This window comes from Panthera onca, chromosome A1 (assembly GCF_046562875.1).
Source record: "Panthera onca isolate mPanOnc1 chromosome A1, mPanOnc1 haplotype 2, whole genome shotgun sequence".
Lineage (NCBI taxonomy): Eukaryota > Metazoa > Chordata > Mammalia > Carnivora > Felidae > Panthera > Panthera onca.
In genome coordinates this window covers 8,512,827-8,540,049 of record NC_138339.1, presented here as the reverse complement: position 1 = coordinate 8,540,049, position 27,223 = coordinate 8,512,827, and the positions used below count along the sequence as shown (strand labels likewise).

Here is a 27,223-nt window from a genome sequence, read left to right as displayed (position 1 = left end):
ATTCAGTGAATGAATGAATGAATGAATGAATGAAGACTGAAGATCCTCCTTTCTGTGCCTATCCCTATGCTTCTTCCAAGGACAAGCAGCAGCAGAGTCCATCTGTCTGTCCAGGTCCCCCACAGTGGCTCTTCTCGAATGCTCTCGCCAGCCCAGAAGTCAGCACCGGGCTCCAGACAGCCCTGTCTGCATGTCTGTTTGAGTTGTGACCACATCACTTGCTGCCATTTGACTGGAGAGAGGTTCCCTTGAAACGCATTCATGCCACACGTTGAGTTAACACAGTTCAGCTGCAGAGTGATGCATTGTTCAGGGAGTAATTATCAGAACTTGTCAACTCTGCTCCATTTCACTGAGGGGGAAAAAGATGTATTTTGAACAAAACAAGCCCAGGACACAGCACTTGTAGGAATTAGCTGATGAATGAGAGATAGAAGTCACGATGCTGGCCCTAGTGGGGGATGTAATCCTCACCAGATGAACTCAAGCCAACCTGCTTCTAAATAAATATGACTCTCCACGCTCGGCCCAGCCCACGTCGGGCTGACTCCACAGTTTTCCATGGTTTCCTTCCCTTAGAAGGCATCATGTAAATGGAGATCTGAGTAGCGTTTTACCCTTTTCCTTCTCAGCCCTTCCCTTTCCTTCCTTTTCCTTGGCTCACCCAACAGGTCTGCTGTAAATATGCTGCTTTATCCCCATCTCCAGGAAAGGGTCGGTTCTAATCTCTAGCCTGACTCCCCTACACCCCAACCCTGGAAATGCCTGGAATAAATGAAGTTTCCAATCCAGAGCAAGCAAGAGGTGTGCTGACATAAACTGGCAAACAGCACATAGGTATACGTTGTGCCAGAGAGTGTCAAGTGATCTATCTGATATTTGATACATGTCACATCAGAGACACCAACATAAATTTGGAACAGTATTCTGTAATAAACTCATGAGATTGCTAATAATCCAGAAAATACAGGGTCCGGTGAGCTGGATGGTGATGCAGTCCAATGAGCTAACATCTCTGTGTCTGATCATCTGCAATCCAATTTGATGCCTGAATTGGATTTGATCCACTTTGCAGGAAGGAAAGAAAGAGAAATCAGAAATTGGGAGGAGAGAAATCATACTTTGTTAGGTCTTCTTAGACCACGGGCATTTTGCATCGAATTCTATCTTCACAGCAATCCAGAGAAATCCACACATAGGCCCGGCAGCTGTGTTCCTGGTTTGTGGACCAACAACACGGGATCCAGAAGGTCAGGATACACACCAAACGCATGAAACATCTGGGCAGGGTGGACGCTTGGGCTACAGATCCCCACTGTGGTGCCCCCAAACTCCTTCCACTGAATCATGTTGCTTCTTAGTAAAATGGGGTGCGGAGTCTCTAAAATGGTAAACATAATAACAGCAACTACCAGTCCTAACATCTCCGTGCTCAGCACTGTTTTGGGACTTGACATGCATCAACTCCCCTGAGCCCCCCAACAAATGTATAGAGTCCACCTTACTCCCATTCTACAGATGAGCAAACTGAGGCACCAAGAGTTAATGCAACTGATAAGCGGGGATAAGTAGTAGGGCTGGACTTTGGAACTAGGCAGGTTGCCTTCCAAGCCTCGGCTCTGCCACCAACACTATAGAAACAAACACGATTGGTGCTATGTATCCTATTCCCAAGATGAGCCCTGGAATTGACCTCATCACTGACCTCTGCTTCTCAGGCCGATGTAATTGCCCACCTTGGCCTGAGAGAGAAGAGCTGAGGCCCCAAACATCTTGGCTCTGGACGAGCATGAGGCTGACCTTCAGGAAGAACGCTGTAATCAGATGGAAGAAAAGAGGCCATTCTTTGGAGACAAGCCATTAAAGCTTAGGGATAATATTTTCAATTTATGTTGCTTCTGTCTTGCTGAGGAATCATAGGCTATCTATTCTAATTTTATTTTTAATGTTTGTGTGATGAGTTCGCTGAGATATTCCTCCCCCAACCTCCCCAGCATGGCATTATTTCTCCCATCCCTTCTATTTCCCTGGGGGAGCCTTGGGTTAAGCTGTCTGCTCGTTATCCACAATGTATTAATAGCCACCTCTGTCCGACAGCGTGCTGTTGTTCCTCCAACGTGCATATGAGGCGAGCAGGGAACACAGTATTCTTTTGGGTTAAAAAAGTAAATAAAAAGACAGTGTGTGGGAAGTGTGGGGAATCGGCTAAGGAAGGGAGAGTATAGTGTGTGTTATATGGAACAAGAACACGTTGGTCTCCTTGCAAAGCCTGCCTGTCAGAAGAACAAGTGCCTCAGAAACTTCTTTTCTTGCTTTTTTTAAGGTGTTTTATTTTATTTATTTTATTTTTTAATGTTTATTTATTTGTGAGAGAGACAGACAGAGTGCAAGCAGGGGGAGGGGCAGAGAGAGAGAGAGACCCAGAATCCGAAGCAGGATCCAAGCTCTGAGCCATCAGCACAGAGCCCGATGCAGGACTCAAACCCACAAACAGTGAGGTCATGACGTGAACCAAATTCGGTTGCTTAACTGACTGAGCCACCCAGGCGCCCCAAAATTACCTGACTTTTTTAAACATTTTTTTTTACATTTATTTATTATTGAGAGACAGAGAGAGACAGAGCAAGAGCATGGGAGGGGCAGAGAGAGAGAGAAACACAGAATCCGAAGCAGGCTCCAGGCTCCGAGCTGTCAGTCCAGAGCCCAATGCAGGGCTTGAACTCACGCACCGTGAGATCATGACCTGAACCAAGATCTGATGCTTAACTGACTGAGCTACCCAGGTGCCCCAGAAACTTCTTTTCAACTACTGATTTCGCGATAGGAGGTGAAGTCTAGAAATATGGATTCTGATCTGTGTAATGCTGTGGTAGTCATGTTTTCTAAAATAGAATCAAGACATAGGGTCGTGGACGATTTCCAGGTGCCAGGAGTAGTCTGAGAGACAGTGGGGATTCTCACCGACTGGGACCCCCCCAGACATTTCTGTGGTTTGTGGTTTGTGGGGGGGGAGGGGGCTGTAGGGGTCTGTAGGGCGAGGCCCAGTGTAGGGGCTCTGCTGCCTGAATCAGACACAGTGTGCAAGTGAATGAGTGGACAGTCTCAATGCCAGAACAGAGCATTTCACAATGGCATTTCTGGCATAGTATGAGCCTAGATGGAGAGCCCCTGGCAGTTGGGCAGCCTGCTGGGATCAACAAAATCACACCTCATGACCTCATTGTTGTGCTGGACAGCTGAGCACAAAAGTAAGTAGAAAACACTAAGTTCTTTATTACTATTTCTATTACTATTATTGTTAATTATTGTTATTCTTACAAATGAGAATTTCCTGTTATTCTTTTTTAAATTATTTATTTTCTTTTTTTAATAATTTTTTTTAACATTTATTCATTTATGAGAGACAGAGCGTGAGCAGGGTAGGGGCAGAGAGAGGGAGACACAGAATCTGAAGCAGGCTCCAGGCTCCGAGCTGTCAGCACAGAGCCCGACACGGGGCTCGAACTCACAAGCTGTGAGATCATGACCTGAGCTGAAGTTGGATGCTTAACTGACCAAGCCACCCAGGCAGCCCCTAAATTATGCTTAAAGGAGACCATCTCAACTCTCATTTTCATCCAAAATGAAGGGACAGCAGGTAAAATGCTACCAACCCTTCATGCCAGTCGACACCCCCAAGATACCAATATTTCCTGAGTTTCCATTTTCTGTTGCTCTGGCCACTGTGGAGGAGGGTGGGGGTGAATATAAACACACAGAGAATTGCATCCAGCAATGACCATGGATGTCCCCGGGATGTCACCATCTATACCCCACAGATAAGCCACTTAATTGGCGTGACTCGAGAAAGCAAAGCTTTTCTAATCTGTCGTGTATGTCCCTCCTGCACTGCACAGAACACAGCGATTGAGATCTCCAACTTACCCTACCCCTGAAGAGCCTCAGAGCTTTTCACTGGCACCAGATTCTGTTTTCTAAGAAGGTTGCTAGTGAGTTAGCTAATGCATCCTCTGAGATTGGTGTACCTGATGAGAGCTCATTATCTCCCCAGTCTGCTGGAGTTGCAATCCCCCAACCTGACTACAAATCAGAAGGACCAGAGTGCTGGTTCCACTACAGACTCTTGAGCGCCACCTCCCAGACCTCGTGGGAAGCAGATCCTCATGGGGTGGGGCTCAACCATTGGCGTGTTAGGTGAGCTCTCCAGGTGATTCTTTGCGTCATCAGATTGGGAGCCATTGACAAGAGGGGGAAACTTACTCGAAGGGAGTAAGACCCTCCTCAGGTGGGCTAAATGAAAGAACATGCCACGGGTAAGAGTTGGTAGAAGGACCCAGTGGAGATTCCATTAAGTGACAGGACAATTACTGAGGAAGGCATCTGGGCTTTGGGGCACCAAAATAAGGAATATAAGTGGTTCACATTCAGACAACACCTACTTTATGGCCTTGCCCATGAGCAGTATGGCCACTACAGACAGCCTCACCATGTTGGCGAACGTGGACAGGAATATTCTTCTCCCAGCAACCCTATGCCTGCTGTAGGCCGATCCTAGACCAATGCTGGCCCACAACAAGGCATTATGACTTTCCCTTCCTGGATCCCCCTCAATCCCCATCCTCAATGACAAAATGTATTAGTGCAAGTGTTGCCTTAGTGCACAATCATTTGAGAACCCTTTGCTGGGTCAACCTTGTTTTTCACTTCCAGTTGTATAAACAGCTGGGCTCTTGGCCTTCAGTTCCCTGACAAGCCTAATTATCACACAAGAAATAATCCTGACCACAGTGGCCCTGGCAAGGCAAGCCCAGAGTTGCCAGAGACAGCTGCCCCCAGACTCATTGCTGCTTTTCCAGCTCCATGACAAGGCCCTCAGGGAAGGCTCCCCAGGCCTGTGACTTTCCAGCCTGGATGGCTCCCAGGCATTCCTGCATCCTGGAAGAACCCTCTGTCTCATGCCCCTTCAAGACAACAGCAGTAAGCATTTGTTCCAAGTCCTCCATGAGCCAGGCTCTTTGCCCAACCCTTTACATACATTATTGTTCATCTTGATCACAAACCTGCAGTACATGTATTGTTTCCAGCTCAGAAAAGTGAATTTTGGAGAAATTCAGAGTCTCTTATCCTAGATCACACAGCCAATAAGTGGACTTTTTGGTGTTCTGGTATTCCAAGAAGCCATGATATTTTAATAACTGGGATTTGAGTCCATTTGTTGTTATAAAAAAATATTTTCATATTCAAAACATATGAACTCTTTGGGGCTCCTGGGTGGCTCAGTTGGTTGAGCGTGCGACTTCGGTTCAGGTCACGATCTCACGGTCCGTGAGTTCGAGCCCCGCGTCGGGCTCTGTGCTGACAGCTCAGAACCTGGAGCCTGTTTCAGATTCTGTGTCTCCCTCTCTCTCTGACCCTCCCCCTTTCATGCTCTGTCTCTCTCTGTCTCTAAAATAAATAAACGTTAAAAAATATTTTTTTTAATATGAACTCTGCATCACTTATGTTTTCTGATCAAAATCAATGACTCCATTATTCAATTAAAAAAAAAAACAAAAAACCTATATCCAAACTGCAAATCTAAGCAAGTGTTTGCCTGACAGGCCAGAGTGAACAACCATATTGTGTTATTGCAACGTTTCTCTTTCAAGAATAAATCTTACTTGGGGCACCTGGGTAGCTCAGTCAGTTGAACGTCTGACTTCGGCTCAGGTCATGATCTCGTGGTCTGTGAGTTCGAGCCCCACTTCGGGCTCTGTGCTGACAGCTCAGAGCCTGGAGCCTGTTTCAGATTCTGTGTCTCCCTCTCTCTCTGCCCCATCCCCACTCGCACTCTGTCTCTCTCTCTCTCTCTCTCAAAAATAAATAAACATTTTTTAAAAAAGGATAAATCTTACTCTAATTCAAAAATTTTCCAAACAAGTGGGATGCAATGATGATAGTATGAAAGTTGATAAATTACCCGCACTGGATCTGTCGTCTACACCTGAGGAAAACAAAGGCACAAAAACCAAAGAGCATGCTGTTGGAGAACAACAGCACAAACGTGGAGCTCTTCCTGTATTAGTGAGCCCAGGCTGCCAGAACAAAGCACCACAGACTGGGTAGGTAACAAACAGTACTTTCTTTCTCACAGTCCTGGAGGCTGGAAGTGCAAGCTCAAAGCGTTGGAAGGTTTGGTTTCTTTGGAGGCTTCTCTCCTCAGCTACAGCTAGACCTCTTAGCACTACGTTTTCACATGGCCTTTCTCCGTGCACGAGCATCCCCTTCTTCTTCTTCCTCTTCTTCCAAGGCCTTCGGTCATATTGGATTGGGACCTCATCCTATGAGCTCATTTAGCCTTAATTACCTCCCTGAAAACCCTATTCCAAATACAGTCATGTTGGGACTTAGGTCTTCAAGGTACGAATTTTGAGTGTGACACGATTGAGTTCCTAACAGCTCCTTATCAACTAGAGTCCAGTTCATGAAAAGAAAATGTTCCAACATGTCTCTGGTGGCACTTTCTTATGTAACATGGGAACTCATTTCCTGGGTGTCAACCCCGGCTTCATTTTCGTGCCCTTGGCTCCAGATCTGTGCATGTGCGTTTCCATTTTTATACCGTCTTGCAGGCCCCTTCTACTTCACATTATCTTGTAAATATTTCCGCACAAGTTAGTTGCTATGATTTTAATCTCAGTGGTTTCACATTTTGCACGCAATGTGGCACATTAAGCATTGAACTTTCTCAGTGAGAAAGGGAAGAAGCTACCCTGGAGGTGGGGCTGGGAGGGTCTGAAGAGAAAGGCAGCAGCTGGCAGCCCCTCCTCCCTCCGTCCAGCCAGGAAACAAGATGGAGGACTGAGGGTAACTCTGCGGAACACGGGTCTATCCAGAAGAAGGTGGATTTTTGTACGAAGCAGTGTTGCTCATCGGACACACTTGGATTTTGATCTCCTAATCACTCACTTACTAGCAGATGATTCTGGTGAATCACCTTTGCTCTGAGACCTGGATTCCCACCCTGTGAAGGAAGAATGCCTACCTCACGGGTTCAGGATGAAATGTGAAAACAGGTAGGGTGTCTAATATACAGTAGGTGCCCCAGAGACCTTAGGTGAATGGCTGAGGAGATAAGGACCATTGGAATCCCCTCCAAACACACTGAACACATGGGCTTTTGGTGAGATAGACCCAAATTCCAGTGTCTACCCCCCACCCACTCACTGAGGGCTCACCCCAGCTCACCAGTTACCTGCTTAGAGACCTTGGGCAAATCATTTCACCTCTCTATACCTCAGTTTGTGATAATACTACCTAATAATGGGTTTCTGGTGAGAATTAATGTATGTATCTAAGGTGCTGGGACATGGTACTTCTTGATATCTGGAAGATAGTAAACGGCATTTAATTTATCCAGAAAAAATACTGAAAACCAGACCTAAGCTTTGCTTTGCCTCTGTGGCATTGAAACAGTTATTTGATATCCCTGAGCCTTGGTTTTCTCACAAATAAAGTGAAGTGACTATAATAATGAATATAGGGTATATTATAGGCCATATAATAATAATCTTAGATAATGAATGCTTAAATAATGAACTAGAGTATCTAAAATCCTGATAAAGTGCCTGGTACATGGAAAGTTTCCGTAAATCTTTGTAAATGAAAGAGAAACAAAAGAAGACTTGAGGAGTTCCAATCCACTGACAAACATCATGGAAGCAATTGTGTAGACGAGTAATGTGTTATTTTAGGAGTCAACAATTCAAGGATCCCCTTCACCAAAGCAGACTGTTTGTGTTCTCTTTTCTAGTGTTCATCACCAGCTCTCTGACACTCATGATGTGCTGAGGGCTCTCACGTCTGACATTCAGAGTCCTCAAGTCACTTCCATTGTTCAAGAAAGAAGTCCTCTCCTCAAGAACACAGGCAGAGAAGGAAAGTAATTGCTCTGGAAACCTTTCCATGTGGACAAAAGAGGACCCAGCTCAGATATTAAAACCTCTGTTCCATTTTCAGCCCCTCACATCTCTAATTCCAGCAACACAAACTGGCATCAGATTCATCTTCATAAAGCCCAACCTTAGATAAGGCACGTTCCAGCTTAAACACACAGTTTTCTTATTGTGGGGCAAATTATGTTTGGGGGGAAGAAACCCAAAAAACAAAAAACCTCAAACTCAATATTCAGAATGCTCTGCTCTAGAACCTGCCCCCTATCTACCTCCCTGGCCTGACCTCCCACAAATCCCCAAAGTTACTGCCATGTGCTGAGCCAGCCCCATTGCTTACTGAGCCTGTATCACTTTCCTGTGAGTTACCCTATTGGTTACTGAGCCTGGATCACTTTCTCCATGAGTTCACACCTCATCAATCTTCCTCTGTTAAAATTCTGTCCAATCTTCATGAGCTATCTACCCTTGGAAGACCTCACTAACTCCTCCCTATCTGTTGTGCTTTCTCATTCATTTTACTCCAATCAACTCTTAATGGCTCCTTTTGTCTTATATTTAACCATAACAGTTATTTTTATGTCAATTCTTATCCCCATGTCCACACCCCTATTGAATTATAACATCCTTTAGGGCCAGGAAGACCATGCCTAGCCTCATACTTTGCAGTGTACACATTTGAATACTTGTTGGATTCAGTTACACTTGCCAGGGTCCAGAAGCCAGTCCAAAGGATTTTTTAAATAGTTTGTATTTTTAAAAATCCAGTTCAAATAGTTATTCAGCAATCATTTTCTGCACACTTGCTGGATGGCAAGATATAGATAGATGATAGATAGATAGATAGATAGATATAGATAGATAGAGTTTGTTTTTTTTTTTTTTACTGCTCTTGACAAGATTTCAAGCTGACATTAATAAGACCAATGTAGGGACTTGACTGAGGCTAAGGAAGCCAACTGCACAAGTGCAGGGTGCAGGGAGCCCATAATTACTACAGTTCACTGGGGGGCCCTAAGGTAGCAAGACAGCTCACACTACGTGGGACGATGCTCATGGAAATGGTCACCAGATCCAAAGGCATTTTGGGTTGTGACCCTTCAGGAAGCACTGAATAAAAGCCAGAGATGCTGCTAAACATCCTACACTGAACAGGGCATCACCACTCTACACAACAAAGGATTATTCAGGGCCAAATGTCAATAGTGCCTGAGGTTGAGAAATCTTGGTTTACAAAGAAGGATGATGGGTGCAGTGGCCTTGGGCCAGTGGCTTCTCACCCTGGACATAGTTGGCAGAGGGGATTCTGTGCAGACCTTGGGCTCCAGGGCAATGCACAGTTGCTTAATATAACACTGGACCTCATCTGCAAATCACATTTCAGGTTGGCTAGTTGATCTGCTCTTATCAAAATAAGCCAGATATGAGGAAGGGCTAAAAGCATGAAAAACAAATCCCAGAGACACCAGGGATGGTAAAATAAGAGAGAGAGAGAGAGAGAGAGAGAGAGAGAGTAAATGTCATTTGCAAAGTCCATAAACTCAGCAGGTACACTGTAGCTGTGCAAGACCATTAGCCCATGAAAATTAATTCTAGTTTTCATTCAGTAGTAACCGGCATTAAAAAAAAAAAAAAAAGACAAGTAATTTTGAACAGCGCCATCCCAGCCAATGCCAACTACTTGTCTATCTGGGGTGAGGCACTGTCAATCACTGAGTCCATGAAGCAGAAAAACAGTAATTTCAGAGAGCTTGCAAATCACCCAAACAGCAGCCTGTTTTCACTCCTTTCTTCCATTTAAAAGCATTTGAGAATAAGCTAGATGGAAAGCACTCTTCTGAAAATTTGAAGATAGAAGGTTTATTGGTTCTCTTCCGACCAAAAGAGGGAAAATAAGGTAGTGGCCACAAAGAAAATGAAGTGTGCGTTTCTCCCACATCACATCTAATGAATGAAATAGTCAGACAGTCGACCTCGGTTGAGGAGGGAGAATGAGCTGTACATCACTCGATTTGCAGGCTGTAAGTAATGGGTGCCAGAGTCATAGAAGACGACTCTGACTCTTCAACAAATAAAAATACCTGCCTTTTAGAGAAATGTTGATATCTGTTAATATAGGCTGAAATTGTTGCTGTAAAAATGGGGCCTGTAATTCATAATAACCATGAACATCCAATTCCCACAAGGAGCTTGGAAATTTGTGGGGAGAAATTCTAGTTCTATTTTGAGGTCAGCCCTTTCTGGTTTGACAAGTGTTAACAGGAGCTGGCGAATGTTTTACGAGGAGCATGGTCATTAATGTGTCACCTTTTGAGATAGAGTGGGAGTCCCTTCCTATAAAGAAAATTTTAGAGCAGAGTCAAAAACTATGTCATGCTCTTTTTATCTCCTCGATGGAACACATCTAAAGAAGAACAATGAATTAAAATGTCCAAACTTTGGGTTGTTGTTGTTTTTTTTTTTCCCCTGTGTCCAACTGCTTGGTGTCACTTTCTAAAGTTTTTGTCCTCATCCCATCTTACCAGAGACCATTTCCTCTTGAGACTACAAAACAAAGGATACTTGAATATCAGTTTGATGGTGAAATACACATGATTATCTACATCAATAAGGATCCTAAAGCTAAACTCAGTGGATGTGACCAATCACTTCGTTCTCTCGGTACTGGGCTCCACTGCACTTATTCTGGCTGTCCTGTAGGTCAGGAGAAGCAGGACCCAGAATTCCTGGATTCTTAATCCAAAATTCAGACTGAACATTTCCCTCTTTGCTCCCCCTTGGTCAAGAGGGCAAGTAACCAGAGCTGGTACTGCTGAGAGTTTCTACCAATCCAACATAAAATTCAACATGGGATTAAGAGCCCTACTCTTGGTGTCTTTTCTGGCATTGGTTCTCTGCTCTATGGCCTTGGAACAAATGAAATCAATCTGATCTGCATAAAGATCAAATCCAGGTCAGGCACAGAGAGAATTTTGAAGAAATTCTTTCTTCCATGGACGGATGGGAGGCGCGTTGGATGAACAGATGCACGGGTAAATGGAAAAGAGGTAAGTGGATGGGCCGATGGCTACATAAAGGAATGGAGAGAAGGCTAATTGGATGGATGGGTAAAGACACAAAGATGAGGCAATTATATGGTTACATTGTCAAGGGAACAGAAAAGAGGGCTTAATTACATCTGGCAGAAGGCAATACAGGCGCAGAAGACTTCAAGACAAAGCCTTTAAATGTTTCCAGAAGGAGATCTCTCAGAAGCAAAAAAGGTTTGAGCCAATATGAGAAAAAACAGAGTGTAAGCTGTGGTCACAGTGACGAGTGGCCCAGGGTGACCCAGGGTGACCCAGGGTAAGTGTAACAAGAGGTGAGGTTTTCTACACGAAAGAGTGATCTGCCAGTCACTTGGATCACTACTCGAATGAGTTCTGAGGATTTTTATACCGCAGCACAACCGTATTGTCATTGTAATGATATCCTATTCGATTTTGCATTTCCTTCGGCTCAGAGGAAAACTTTTCCTTCACCGACTTGTGTTCAAGTAGTCCGGGGCCTGGGAAGTAATTGACAACAGACAGACTACCGGAGGGAAGTTGCTCATAAGCCGTGACTCCATGAACAGCCAGGGGTCAGGGTCTATAGGTCCGCTTGGCAGGGTGTGGGTGTGTATGGGAGGTTCTGATGGACCCTTTTACACGATGTTCTTGAAATGTTACAATGTTAAAGGTCAGTCACCTTCCTGACTGCAGACTCCCTCGAAGACAGGAGCAAGGGGTACTGGCAGCCGAATTCCCAAGAAGCCCTTATTTAGTCAGATAAGGGACGTTGCGATAGGATTTCGTTCTGCATCTGCTATAACCCAAATGTTTTCAGTGTAAAGTAATCTTGATGTCACTCTGGACCCTTTATTTCTCTATCCTTTGTCTGGCTCTGGCTCTCTTATCATCCCAAGGTCACACGAAGGACCTTGGATTTGGTCCAGTGATGAGGAGAGCTTCTGAAGGATTTAAAGCAAGGTGACTCGTGGAGATCTGGAACTGAATTTCCAAAAGTGAACCCCAGCCTCAAGAGCCGTGCAAGCAGCAGAAAGACCAATGGCTCCAGAGAGGAGAGTGAGGCGCATGTCCGTGCGCGGCACTCGAGACCCACAAGAGCGCCCAAGAGGAGGCAGACCACCATGCCGGGGATGCGGGGCAGGAGCAGGGCCCCCGGTGGGCTCTCTTCTGCCACGTACGGGCGGCAGGGCACCTGGCACAGGGGCTGATGCCTGCAGACTTGGGCTCCTGTCCCGGCCCCATCCCTTCCTGGCCACGCAAGCTACTTATCTTCTTCAAGTCTCAGTTTTGCCAATCGGTTAATGGGAATAATACTTATTTTATGAGATTACTGTAAAGATTAAGATGAGAAATCAGTTGCAAAGTGTGGGGCCGAGTGCCCGTCACATGGTGGACATCCGAGACATTCTTTCCCTGCCCTTCCTCTCCTTACCCCAGTTCCTCCTCTTGGGAGAAACCGTACTGTTCGTCAGCACAGGGCACTGCCTTCCTCCCCGTGTCCCATCTGAGACAGGTCCTTCCTCCCTATCTCCACATTTCTTATGTAGCTAAGACCAGATAAACAGCACCTCCCGATGCCCACATCCTAGAACTGTAACCCAAGAGTATGAGAGCTAGAACCATCTGTAGCCCACAGCTTCCCACGTAGGCTGACACGACTTCACCATTCGACACTCTCATTAGGACCTTACGTTTCCAGGGAATCCTTGCCGAGGAGACCAGTCTGTAAGTTACTTCCTCGTTTGTTTCAGGAACTTCGTAAAAATCCACACGCCTGAACGAGGGACTACACAACTAGCCCCCATCAGGGTGGGAAGCCTTTTCTGAGAAACACGCATGACTGTTTTCAGGCTCCTGGAACATCTCCTTCCCCCACCCAGCCGGTTCCAAACTCCCGCTTCACTGTGCCCACCGGGCCTGAACGACGATATGGAAACTTTTGCCAATCAGCATCTCCCTTCCTGGCGTTGAAAGACCTACCTGGAACTAACTGGAAACACCTTAGAGACACCCTGCCCTTGGCCTCCCCGCTTCCCGAGACAGCTCCAGCCCTGTCGGTGCACTGGCTACAGGGCTACAGTGACACATGGGGCTTTGCCTCCTCCCCGGGCTGACGTGGGGCTGCTTTCGGGGAGCTGGCACCCTCCACCTGATTAGGACTGGCTGATCAACCTGGCCTTCTCCAGCCCCAAGGGGAGTTACTGAGGGACTGTGCCCCGTCCTGCCTTTCCTTCTCAGCGGGGGTGGCTATCAGAGGCCTCCCATGCTTGGTTTGTAACCAAAGACCACAAGTAACCAGATTTGTCTCAAAATGACCCCTCGCACATTCTGTTAGCACCTCTGCACTGCTTGGGGGAGCTCGTTTTGGGGACGCATGGCATCCGTTGCCTGGGCTGGGACTTGGCCTCTGAGCCAGGCCCAGGAGGGAGCCCCAGGCTCGGGACGTAGTACCTCCCCTGTTCCAGCTTTTAGGGGCAGGCAGCGCCCTCTGAGGTCCCAGCGTTCCTGTTCACGTACCCAGGTACCCACTCCACTTCCAGGAGACCCTGCCCTGAGCAGTCCCCCAGAGTGACACGCCCATCTGGGCAGACGGGAGAGCCACGCACAGCCTGCGATCTCCCTCCGCTCAGAGAACACCGGGAGACTTGAAGTTCAGACCGTTGCGTCCTGAGGGCTTTGTGATCAGACCTGCCTCATGCCCTTGTCACTTAACTCCACTGGTTTCTGTCTGCGACCTAAGAGAGATCCAGGAGGGAATGAGAGTGCCCTGGAACGTTCCCAGAGCCAACAACAAGCCCGCCATCGGCAGCAGGTGGGTGACGACAAATGACCCCAGGTGCTCCCCAAAACCAGGCCGGGGGTTTTACTCTACACGGCACGCCTGTTAGAAATCACCAAATAAGAGGAGACTGGGGTGGCGCTATTTATTTTCTCAACTTTTCACGTCTCAGAAAATGTTTTTCCAAAGGGAAACCTGACTACAGGTAGATGGCCTCTTCCACTCCGGCAGAAACCTCGCGGAGTCTAAGCGGGGAACAACCGTCAAGACCTGGGGACGCAAATCCAAACACATCTGCCAGGAGCAAGTGACACGGGTCCCCGACAACTGGAATGTCTTTCCGTATTTGTCTCACTTGGCCTGCACTCACCAGCTTTCCCTGCCTGCGCCTTTAATCAGGACATGAGGCCGGCTGCGCGTCCCAGGGATCCTGTTGAATGGCTTTCTCGAGGTCGGCCCAGCCAGTAGGTGCGTGGGTTTGTCTCTGCAGAAGGGGCGACTTCGAGCGGCCCAGAGGTGGTGGTGTCGGCCTTGCCCTCATGTACCTGACAGCTTCCCCGGTTGTGGGCTGGCTCTTGGGTAGAAGGAGAATGTCAGCATTGCTGCCATTTTCAGCTAAAACAGAAAAAGGAGTTCTTTTTTTCTTTATATGAAATTTATTGTCAAATTGGTTTCCATACAACACCCAGTGCTCATCCCAAAAGAAGCCCTCCTCAATGCCCATCACCCACCCTCCCCGCCCTCCCACCCCCCATCAACCCTCAGTTTGTTCTCAGTTTAAAAAAAAAAAAGAGGTTAGAGTGGGAGAGAGCCAAAGAAAAAGGAGTTCTGAGTGAGAACCGAGTCATTCTCTCGCCGGATCGTGCCCCGCTCTGGCCCGTGCGTGCAAGAGCTGGTGTCTTTCTGATGCAAGCATTTGGAGCCACGAGGCGAGGGTCTGGGGCAGTTCTCAGTCAGCTGACATCAACATTAGAAGCACAGGACAGGGGTGCCTGGGTGGCTCAGTTGGTTGAGGGTCCGACTTCAGCTCAGGTCATGATCTCACAGCTCGTGGGTTCGAGCCCCGTGTCGGGCTCTGTGCTGACAGCTTGGACCCCAGAGTCTGCTTTGGATTCTGTGTCTCCCTCTCTCTCTTCCCGTAACCCACTCGCATTCTGTCTCTGTCTCTCTCAAAAATAAATAAACATTAAAAAAAAGAAGCAGCAGCAGCACAGGACAGCCAGGCGGCCCACGTGGGGGGTGATAGTTCCGAATCCCCTGAAAGCAGCAGCCCTCCGGCTTCTCTGCATCCCAAGGCAGGTGGCTCCGGGAGGCCCTGTGCTAGTCTGCCTCCGTGCCCACTCTCCCTTCCATCTGGGATCAAATATTCATCGAGCGATGCTTTGAGTAAGAGAGGGGCTTTGACCTCCCACAGATCTGGGCTTCCAGCGTGAGAGACAAGTGAAACACGTTTGAAATGTTTAGTAACGATACCAAAGGCCAAAACAAGGGATTCAGAAATAATAGCTGCTGTAGAGTTCAGAGGAGAGAAAGATCAATAAGGGCCAGCATGATTAGGAGAGGCTTTCTAGAAGGTATCAGAACTGGGGGATAAGCTTTGTGTAGACCCAATGTGGGGGGGGGGAGGGGGCGGGTGTCTGCAGTGAAAATGAGCATTCAGGGCTTTGAAGGTGGCTTGGAGAGACACGGATCAGGGGTTCTCTTGAGGCAGGGAGGAATGTGCTGGGGCGTAGCAGCACGAGGAATGCTCTGGAAATAGGCCAACAGCCTCTGAAGGAACCCCCTTATTGAAATAGCCCACCCCTCATCTCTTTCCAAAAGCACATCCCTCATCTCTCTCCAAAAGCACATCCTACCCCAAAGCTGTCACCAGCTTATTCCCTCCTAAGACCTGGAAAGGGGATAGGGAATTACTCCCTCGGCATGTTCCGCCCAAAACAGAGTTATCCTAATGGTACAAATTTGCTCCAAGGCACTTCCATGCAAAAAAGGTCACAAGTCTTTATTTTTGCTAAATCAAATTACATATAGTGAAACGGCATCGAGGGCACAGAACAGACACACAGATCAGCTTGCCCTTGATTTACAACAGGTGACACTACAGAGCAATGCAGAAGAGACGATCCTTTTCATAAACAGTGCTGGGTCAGTCGAATAGTCATATTTTCAAAAAATGAGTCTTATCCCCTCACATCATACACAAAATCAATTCCCGGTGGTTACATGCCTAGACGATCACATAAGAGAACATGCACCTGAATTTGGAATGGGCAAAGATTGCATAAAATAGCAGAAGAGCACACTGACCTCAAGGAAAAATTTGATTAAACTGGAATAGATTAAAATTAATAATGTGTGTTCATTAAAAACCGCCATTAAGAAAGTGAATAGGAGCCCAAAGAGAGGGAGATAATATTTTCAACTCATGTACCTGATAAAGAAGTTCTTTCCAGCACACTTAAAGTACTCTGAAAATAAATAAGAACAAGACAGGCAAAACCAACAGAACTACAAGAAAAATATGTGACAAGGCAACCCATTCATTCAGAGAATAACCAAATGGCCAATAAACATATGAAGAGTCCCTCAAACTCATTAGTGATCAGGGAAATGCTCATTGAAAGTACAATGAAATCCTTTTACACATGGCTAATATGGAAAAGACACAATGCCATGAGTTGGCAAGAACATAGAACAACTAAATTCTCACACAGTGCTGGTAGGTGAGTAAAGTTATAAGTCACTTGGGAAAACTATTTGACAGAATCTACTGAAGTTGACCATACACAAACCCCACGACCCACCAAGTCCACTCCTTAGTGTTTACCCAAAAGAAGTGAAAACATGTTCACACAAAAATTTATACTCAAATATTTATAGCAGCCTCATTCATAGTAGCTAAAAACTAGAAACAAACAAATGTCTATCAACAGGAAAAAAAGGAGAAAATTGTAGTATATTGATACAATGGAATACCACTCAGCTATAAACAAACTACTGATATTCATAGGGAAAGAAATACACATGTGATGATGTCAATTACATTGTAATGGCAAGGAGAAGCCTGGAAATACTCTGAATGTTTATATCTTTAAAAAGGAAAATTCAAACAAATTACGGTATATCCATTCAATGAAATACCACACAATAGTTAAAAGAAAAGATATATAATTGGATGTGTTGATAAGGAAAGAGTGTCAAAGTAAAGTAACTGGAAAGTTCAAGTATGTAAAAACATGTATAGCCTTTGTCTTTGACATTAAAAATGCACATCGCATATGTGGAAACGTTCTGGTAGGACACCCAAGAAATAGGTAACTATGGTTAGCTCTGGGGAAAGGTCTGGGGCTGGAGTAAAGTAACCAACTGGCCACTGAGGTCAACCTAGTCTGAAGTTAAAGGCCCACTCACTTTTCATTGCATACCTTTTGTACGGCTTGGATTTTTTTTTTAACATAAGCATGTTATTTTCTCAGTTTACAAGACTCAAATAAATAAAACGTAAAGTGCTCCTCACATGTAGAATTTAAGAAACAAAACGGATTAACATAGGGGAAGGGAAGGAAAAATAAATAAGATAAAAACAGAGGAGGAGGCAAACCATAAGAGATTCTTAAATACAGAGAACAAACTGAGGGTTGCTGGAGGGGAGAAGGGGGGTGGATGGTGGATGGGCTAGATGGATGATAACACTGTAACAACTTTGTAGGGTGACAAGCGGTAACTTATTGTTGTGACGATTTTGTAACGTATATAAGTACGGAATCTCTATGCTGTATACCTGAAACTACAGTGTATTCAATTATAGTTCAATGAATAAAAACACACGTAAGGTAAAATTTTCAAACGCTAGGAAGCACTCTTTCTAGACAAGAATATGTTGGCAAAGGCTTATCATGTGAACAATCCAAGTGTCTGATGTCAAGTAAGCTCGCAAGGCCAGGCTAGGTTGAGATCACACTGCCTGCTTTTCTTCGATGGGAATTTTATTTGTATGGCCCATTACCTTCACCACCGACATTTACTGGACTCTGGGTAGAGTTTTGGAATTCAAATCTTGAACTCTGCTGTTGAATGCAATTTCTCTGCTTGGGAAACAATCTGGCACAGATTCAAAAATCAATACATTCACGCTATGACCCAGGATCAAACTCCAGCCAACGTCTGTAGATCTTTAATAAACGTGGGTCTAAATGAGGCCATTTTTTCATATCAACTAAACTCACCTCTGTATTCAGACTGAGATCTTCTTGCTTTATTACCCTTTTCACTCCGAGTTAATGAAAAATAGGTGGCAAAGTTTTCAAATATGTGTGAATCAAGCTATTGTACATTCCTAAAATTACTTTTAATTTGATAGAATAAGTCAATTTGAGGAGTGCTAAGAATTGTCCAGTTTCTTTTTTTTTATTTTTTTAATGTTTATTTACTTTTGAGATAGAGAGAGAGAGAGAGAGAGAGAGAGAGCACAAGCCAGGGAGGGGCAGAGAAAGAGGGAGACACAAAATCCGAAGCAGACTCCAGGCTCTGAGACGTCAGCACAGAGCCAACACGGGGCTCAAACTCATGAACCGTGAGATCATGACCTGAGCCTAAGTCAGACCAGAGCCCAAGTAGGACGTTCCACCGACTGAGCCACCCAAGCGCCCTGTCCAGTCTCTGAGACTAGCCTTAATTGCCCATTTCCCCTAAATACAGTTAATCCAGAGATGTGATACCTACACATTTACTGGAAACATTTGCTTATGTGCGATAAGGGGGCTGGGCACGTACATGCTCTAGGATTTCCCTCCCGATTTAGTTTGTAGATTCTCCCTTTAAAGTACCATGTTTTAACCTCTCTTTTTAAAAGATTGAATCTAGAAAAGGGAGAGGCTTAAAAGGCCAGACTTTCCAGTGGCAAATTCTTACTGTTTTCTCTGATTCGTGTTTCAGCCCTCCCATCCCACCCCACCACCTGCTCTTTCTCTCATGGGCACGTTAGTATTTGAAAATGTTCTCCCTGAGGAATGAGGACAGATGAGTTTGCAGAGCATTCCCTTCTGGAAAGGCTCTGATTTTTATAAGAGCGAAGGTATGTGTAAAGTGGGATTAAAGAAGGAGAGATTTGCGGAGAAATTCACTCCACCATTAATACCCTGTGGCACCCACCATGAGGATCAGAACGCGCGTGTGTCAATGGTGTTTGTGCAAGAGTTTTAATTTCAACGCAGCTTCTGCACATGAAACAAAGCTCCTTCTTGAGTATCCTTTCATCTTCCCGGGTCTTTATTGTTCTCACCTCCAACTCAAGACATCAAGACTCACCCTAGATCCCCACACAAGGGCACAAAACATAATCTGCATTTTCAGATGCCCATTTCTGACTGCAGACAAGACAGAAGGAGATCACACAAAGGTTCACACACACACACACACACACCAACAACAACAACAAAACTTGTATCCTGACCTCGGGCAGACTGTCTGCTTAACATGCTCCAATGGCTACTCCCTGACTCTGTAGTCGACAGGGAGGACTATTTTTCAAATAGTTCCCTAAACTAGAGGTTTATACAAAGAGGGAAGAGGAGGAGAAGGAACTGGACTGGAAGACTGTGTTTAAGAAGAAAAGAGGAACATTGACTCCTACCTTGCGATGCAATTCAGCGGGCATTTCGAGGGGGAATCTCATGTACACTGGGGAGATTTCCCCAACACCCCTGACCAGTAGACTCAGGACGCTTTTTGGCTAGAGGTTGTCAGAATAATCACGGCCCCCTGAGCTGGCAATTCCCGTCAACCCCACCCCTCCGGCCACCTGCCACCCACATCCACATATGCTGATCTCTTCCTACAACAGACTCAGAGAAACCGTCCCAATGCCTCTTTGAAACTATATTATATTAATCCCGTTTTCCCCAAAAGATTTCCCTTTCCTTTCCCATTTCAACGCAAACTTCTTTGTTTACACAAGTTTGTCTAATGATGATGCCTATCGTTTATTAAGCTTAGTATGTGCTGTTTTCCGTGCTAGAACATTATCTCTTTCCTTTCCACCATCCACTGTGGGAGGCATAATTACATCCCTTTTGCATCTGAGAAAGTGAGATGCATAGGCTTAAATTTACCCAAAGTCAGACAGTAAGTGAAGGGCCAGCATGTGCTTGCTGCTGAAAATCCGAGCCTTGAACACTCTTGCCTCCCAGCAGATAAGCAGTGGCACAGAGCGGCTTTTATTGGAAGAGTTTACAGAGCTGTGGTTCCAATTGATTTTTAAAATTTTTACAAATTTACCGCTGAATTCACACTAAACTTCACACAGATTATAAAGCCAGATTCAAATCCAAGATAGGAAGGAAGGAATGGAGGGAAACAGGGAGGGAGGGAAGAGAGACAGGGAGGAAGGAAGGAAGGAAGGAAGGAGGGAGGGAAGGAGGGAGGGAGGGAGGGAGAGATAGGTTTGAGAAATTGTTCTTTTAAACCCAAGGAAATTCTATCAATGGCCTGAATTTTACCCACCTTCCCCTATAATGGATCACTAATTTGATGGTTATTTCTCCAAATACACAGAATAAAAGGAAAATCATCCTGTTGTAGTTTTCCCATTGGCTTCACATCTCTGAAGCAGAGGCTGTCAAATTGGCACAGGATCTGTTTTTTATGGCTGATTGAGCCTGGGGCAAATGGACTACAGTGAAAGAGAGCATTAAATCAAGCCAATGGCCAGCCTCCAGCCACATTTGATAGCAGCCAAGATGTCACCTAAGTGGCAAAAGACTCCAGAATGAGTAGAGGAGCACTATCTGATTCTGGCCCCTGATCTCCACGGGCCAGAGCCAAAAAGATAAAATAACTATCTAAGATGAAAAGTTCCTGATTTACTGCCTTTTTTTTTTTTTTTTTCATATTCACAGAATGGAAAAAAAAAAAACTGCCTTGGAGAAATTGTTTTTCATTGGCTTTAGAAGGTGGGTATGTAACATATAACTCGGCAACAGTAAGCAAAGTACTAAGATAGGAGCCCCAGAAAAGCTCCAGTGGGCCAAGCAAAAGCTATGAATCAAAGCCGGCAAAGAGGAGATTTGTCATGTAGATTTCAGCAATCTGTTTCTATTTGCCCCGCCCACTCCCTGCTCACTCCAGCCTCAGGGAATGTTATTAAGGGTGCTGACACGCCGGAGGAGGAGGAAGGGAGCTGAAGAAGCATTCTCCAGGCCTGTATTGAAAGATAGTTACAAATTGAGAACTATAACGTAATTGTTAACATAGTAAAACACTTTCTGGTTTACAGAGTGTTTTCTCATGCAGTATAAATTCATTTGATCTAGTATTTATGATTTCCGGAACATGCAGCTGCTGCAGCCGTCCCCAGAGTTCCTGCTCTGATATATAAGGCAGGGTTCTCCCAGGACTGCCTGAGCCAGGGATTCAGGCGCGAGTGATTCACTGAGGACGCTGGCAGAAACCCACAACCGCGTCGGTGGAACCAACCCGGGCGGAGACGCCAAACAAAAGATGTAATTGCAGCCAAAGTCCCCAGTTCAGCCTGATTCCAGGGGGTGTTTGAAGTGCACATTGTTGCCTCAGGAATTGTCACACCTTTCAGCAAAGCAGACTGGCTTTTGTACACAGGGGCCCCCTCTTGGGGCATGGGGGGTAGGGTACCGCTTAAGCATCCAGGTACTTCTATCTTTGTTCATGGAGGAAGAAGGACAAGTGTCAGGGCAAAGGGTGATCATCTTAAGGTCTCAGATAAGCCTTAGCCATGAAGTGCAAGGTTGCAGACATTGAGCTCATATTCCTGGAAAGGGGTCCTCCCTACGGAAGAACTCCCACCCATCCTTTCAAACCCTGTTCAGGTTCTGGTGACACATTCTCTGACAATTGGTAACCCAAGTGGGGGACCTTTTCTTTTACACTTTTCCTTCACCTGGAATATCTTCTAGAGTGCCATTTCTCATTACAATTTAATGAGCCTTTCCCCAAGAGCCAACAGGAATCCCTCTTAGTAAATTTGATCCCAGGGAGCAGATACTAATGAATCTCTCCAAGACCCTAATTATCCCCAGGGAGGCAATGAGGAAAAGCTAGCCCACTAGCTGTGATTTATTAATGTAGCGCTAAATGACTCCAGCTATAGGAAGTTTGTTTGCCAAGCCATTCTATGAAGATACAGAAGGAAACCATATAAGCAAGTTCCTAAGAAAACTTGATTTCAGATAGCAAAAAGCATTCAGAGAATAACATTGTGTTTCAAGAATCGCATAGAGTTTCTCAAAAACCTGAGAGTTTCTTATTTTCATGGATAATTATGTAGTGATCATATCCATTAAGGCGACACTCTAGGAATATTGGGGTTTTCTAAAGAACATAAAATACCAAAAATTGAAGCAATACCATGGTCAAGATTTTCTCACGTTGACTCCATATTTATGTGTACAGTCCACAGATGTTCAAACTAGAAACACATTTAGCAAATAATTCGGGTATTTGAAGAAATTCTCTTCTCAGTTTCATCAGGTAAACTCGGGGATATGTTTTACAAGGCACGTAGGAAAAAAAAAAAGATCAATTCTACTGCTGAGAGAGAATCTGGGTCAATTTTATAGATTCACACCCACATGAAATCCACATAAGTACAAAATTTGGGAGACATTGGTTAAAGGAAAAATCATATCAAGTATCAAAATCAGTTAAATTGCTATACGTTTACAGTTCCATAAATGGCAAATACCCTAGGTCTTTACCCCGATCAATTTCTTGGGCATCTTACAAAAGCTTGCATGAGATTCTAGTACTTTAAAAAATCTTACACAGCCGTGTTCTTAAGAAAAGGGAGCCAAGGCTGGCAGGCAAAATTTCCATTTTTGCTCATCAAGATTTCAATCAATTTTACTTGAACAAGCTGTTTCACCCAATTCGCACTGATTAACCTTAGCCCGGTCACTGAAAACTTTGTGGTTCTGGGATACAGGTTTTAATTGTCTTCATAATATACTTGGAAGGTCACTGGGGAAATTAAACACAAAAGGTTTTCTGCACAATGCTGATGAAATATGGAATTTGGGCAGGAATCTCCATCTCAAACTGACCTTTTTTTGTGCCTTCTCTTTGCTTGTAGAGTGTATTTCTCCTTTTTTTTTTTCTTTTCTTCTCTTTTTTGGTCAATATGTATGTGGATGTCGTCTATATCCTTACCTCTCTCTAAGTCTTGCTTTTCCCTCGAGCCCTAATATGAAAACAAAATTTCAGTTAAAACTCTGATACTTTTATCCCCCTTCAGTGTGTCACAAGGATGGGACTCAGGTGTGAAATTTATAGGGGTACCAAAAAAGTCAGTCATGAAGATAAATCGTATCTTAATGCAATCTTTTTAAAAATAAAAATGCATATTAAAAAAGAGTTCGTGATGAATAAAGTAATACAATTTTAACAACTCAGCCATCTTACTCTACCCTAGTCCCCACCCTGAGAGGGACTCTGGTGATCATAAGTGTGGTCATTAGTGCTCCAGGGACATGGTGGAATTGTCCTTCCTGGGTCCCTTGTGGACATGGGGAGGGCCATGTGACAACTTCCGATCAACAGGTTCTGAACAAAGCGACGATTGCTAGTTTTAGGCAGAAGCATGTGATTGCCCGTCCAAGCCCCTCGTGAGTGTTCTTTTCTCTCACTCACAACCACTGGCAACTTTCCAGACCAGCAACGCTATACTGACCAGGTCCCTGAATGACTATGTTGACCAGAGTGGTTCCCCAAACCCACAACAGATACACAGCATGAGTGAGGAGTAAACATCTGTGATCTCAAGACTCTGAAGAGTGTTTGTTATAGCAGCTAAACAGAGCCTCTCCTAACTGACACAGACTGAAAACAAGGCCCTCACTATGAGAACCCTCAGCTTTTCAGGTGGGAGAAATAAAGTTGTCTTTCACATCCAGTCTTCCAGCTCAAACTCCTTCTTGCCCTGAAAAAGCAAACTGCTTCTTTTCTTCTTTCCAGCTCTCCTGTAGATTTTATTCTTAGGGCTGAGGGCTTTGTAGACAGACAGATATAGATCTGAAAAACTCTTTCTTACAGTCTCATGATTATAAAGTTTAATCGCCAAACCTATCAGATAAGGTTAGAAATAGCTCCCATGCAAAGTAGTTATGGAATTAAATGATACAATGCAAGAACATACCTGGAACACAGTAGATAATTAATGCAGTGTAATCTAAATGTGCTCAAATCATACCTGAGGCGTTTGCTTAAATACAGACCCTCTACATCACCCGAACTCAGGAGATGTAGGACCCAGGAGTCTGCATTTTAGCCATGCCACCTAAGTTTTACAATGGACCTCACCTTGAAAAGGCCTGGGTTCTTCCTTTATGCCATGGTCATTATTTGAGTCATGCCTAGTAGCCTGAGTCTTTGTTACATGTGTAAACTATTTTCTGCTAAAAATGATCCTGGAAGGAGAACTCTAATAACGTAAAAAAAGTGGAGAGAAAAAACAATGTGGCTTTGGAAAAAAAAAAAAAGAGTTCTGCCAGTCTTTATTCCTTACCAATTATAACACGTCTAAAGTAAAGGTAGATGAAAAATTCCTGAGATCAGGAAAGCGTGTATTTTCACTGGGCAAAAATTCTCATTCTCATTAAGAAATCCATAAAATATGCCCACACAGCTAAGAGATTGGTACTCAACTAGGTAGAGTATTTTGCTGGTATAAAAGTACCACTTTTCCATGTCGCGTCAAGGAGAGAGAACATTCTGGTGAATCTGAGCCACAAAGGGTCATCCCAGGGTCTGTACACTTTTCATAGTAACACTCAAACCTTATTCTAATAGGGGTAAGCAAATTCATGCCTTCATTCAAACAAAAATACCTTGAATATATAAAGAGGACAAGAACTGACATGTACATAGATTTGCCACAATTATCCGTACACAGTGAGGCACAGGGCAGCAAACTGGGAAGGGACAGTATGGGAACAGGAGTCAGTTGGCAATCAGAAATGTGGAGTGGAAGATGCCAACTTAAGTGACAGAGAAGTGCTAATGAAGAGCAGGAGAAAGCCTTATGTCAACAGCTTGGAGCCGTCACATTCACCGGCCATTGTGGTCGAGATTAACTGTTGGAAAGTCCTTTCCCTGACCCTAGATACCCTACTTAGGCTTTCCTTACAACTGATAGCTCAGGACATCCAGGGATTCTCCTCAGGTTTAAGCCTTGGAAGAACTACCCAGTCAAGGGAAAAAGAGATACCAGTGTCTGTACCCACTACCTGAGAGCCTACTATGTGGGTGTCTTGCAATCACTTATGTAGGAAAGCGTGGTCACCTTCTCACTTCTCCTTTCTTGGAGCATCAACATACCAAAGTGTACCCAATCATCTGTTGAGATCCTCCTGGGAGTCTCCAAAGCAAAATAAGAAATAAAAACCTTTGTTCTCAACCTTTGGAAAGTAGACCAGGCTGTTCAGCATCGCATATCCACCTGGGTGTTTGCTATAATATTGTTTGCTTACTCTAAGAGCAACAGTGTATGACTGGGGACCTATTGAGAAGCACAAAAATGAAAAGTTCCTCTCAAGAGGGTCTGCCAAAGAATTAACTCATATTGTTTATGTTGTAGTGGAGACCAGCTTAGCATGGTAACATGTGTTTTCTGTGCAGTTCAAGTGAGCTGAGACACCTCTAGGGTTCAGCTGGGTGGTCCACCAGGAGTCCCCATGCATGAGGGACTGGAAAGCTCCAGAAAAAAAAGAACTCAGATTCATGGAAGACAGGACCAGGGTGCAAAAGCCAGATTTATGGGTCAGTTGTAAAAAGTGTCCATGACTTTGTATGAAAATGGTCGCTGTATCTCCGAGTATCTCTTAACCCAGGTCCCTATGGATTCATGCCTGAGTCATGGTTGGAGGACTGCAGCAAAGGGCAGGTGAAATATAAATGAGCTATTTTGTCAAAATCTCCATACGACAATGCGAGCATAAGGCAGTATCTCTTAAGGATTTCCGCTCAATGAAGGATGCCATAAACAAGGGAAAGAGACAGATGGCCCACTCAAAGAAGATACTTTCAGTGTATAAAACAAGAGATTAATGTCTAGAATAAACAATGTTCTTTAAATTCGAAAAAAAATAGGAGGTACTTTGCAAAAGGGGAGGTGCCAAAAGCCACTGGTACATGCAGAGATGCTCAAGTCACTGGCAACGGAGAAGAAAAGCAAGTGATGATGGAAAACCATCATCAGAAAGGAAAAAAAAAAGGAAAGGAAAAGACAGTCCCTGATGTTGGAGAGGATGGGGGGAGACAGGAATGTTTATGTGTCACCACTGGGCATGTGCAGCTCTTGGGGAACTAGGGCAGCTCCAGGGGAGTAACATGTAAGGCTCTGTACAGATAAGGGGTGCCTGGGTGGCTCAGTCGTTAAGCATCTGACCTTGCTCAGATCATGATCTCACAGTTCCTGAGTTCAAGTCCCACATCGGGTGATCATGAGCCCATTTGGGTGAGCCCCACTTCTCTCTTCTCTCTCTCTCTCTCTCTCGCTGGCTTTCACTCACTTGTGCCCTCTCTCTAAAAAAAATAAAAATAAACAATACTCCGTAAAGATACGTCTGCAGGTGCCCAGAGCTCAGGATCCATTCCCAATTGTCCATCCAGAGAAATTGTCATGCAAGTCCCAGGGGCTGTGTACAAGGGTGTCCACTGAGGTCATGCCCACAGCCATGGCGAAGAGGCAATCGATCTGTTTCTCACTAGGGAAGTGGCTAGAATGTGGTGGCACACACTGTGGAATACGCATGCAACAGAAAGAAGGTTGTTTCTTTCCTTCTTTTTCTATCTTCATCATATTTAACCTTCACAATGTTCTTGTGAGGTAGGTATTATTGCCCCATCTTACAGATGAGGGAACTGAGGCTCACACAGCCCAGAGGCATAAAGTCAACAGGAAAGTTCTGCAGTCCCAACACTGGGTTCTCTCTTCACCCAACCACACCCCAGCCAGGGTGGTCAGGATTCTCTTACACTGGCAAGAAGACAGCTCCCAGGGGGACATGAGCACACACCCAACAAGCACCCAGAGAAGCTGCCACTGAGTCGCATCTCCGTGTCACTGTAGTTCTGGTTCAAGAGCATTTGGAGGACACTGCTGAATGAATGGATAGCACCAGGGACGGCTCTTGGACCGAGGGTGCTACCTGAAAACAGAAGGAAAGGGTGTGAGCTGGTAGATCAACACTCTTCACGCCAGCTAAAATACACACACACACACACACACACACACACACACACCACTACACATTCAGTGTGGACACTGTCTCAATGTGAATCCCTAGATGCAGAACATGAGACAGGATTCAGATGCATGTGATGCTTTGAGGGAGGCTTTCAGGAGAAAGCAGGGAGGGAGCAGGATCCAGCAGGGGAAGGAGCTCAGTGAGGCTATGGAGTTGGGGAACGTCTAGAAAGATCCCCAGGGCCTG

The 27,223-nt window shown here is 45.0% G+C and overlaps 1 long non-coding RNA gene across 1 annotated transcript; it reads right to left on the bottom strand.

The window, feature by feature from the left end:
• Nucleotides 1-13,740: 13,740 nt before the first annotated feature.
• On the bottom strand, nt 13,741-26,933 carry LOC132680682 (uncharacterized). Its single transcript, XR_009610664.3, has 3 exons — nt 26,766-26,933; nt 22,835-22,971; nt 13,741-14,375 (listed from the first exon to the last, which is right to left on the bottom strand). It is a non-coding gene; the product is annotated as an uncharacterized LOC132680682 (long non-coding RNA).
• Nucleotides 26,934-27,223: the final 290 nt, after the last annotated feature.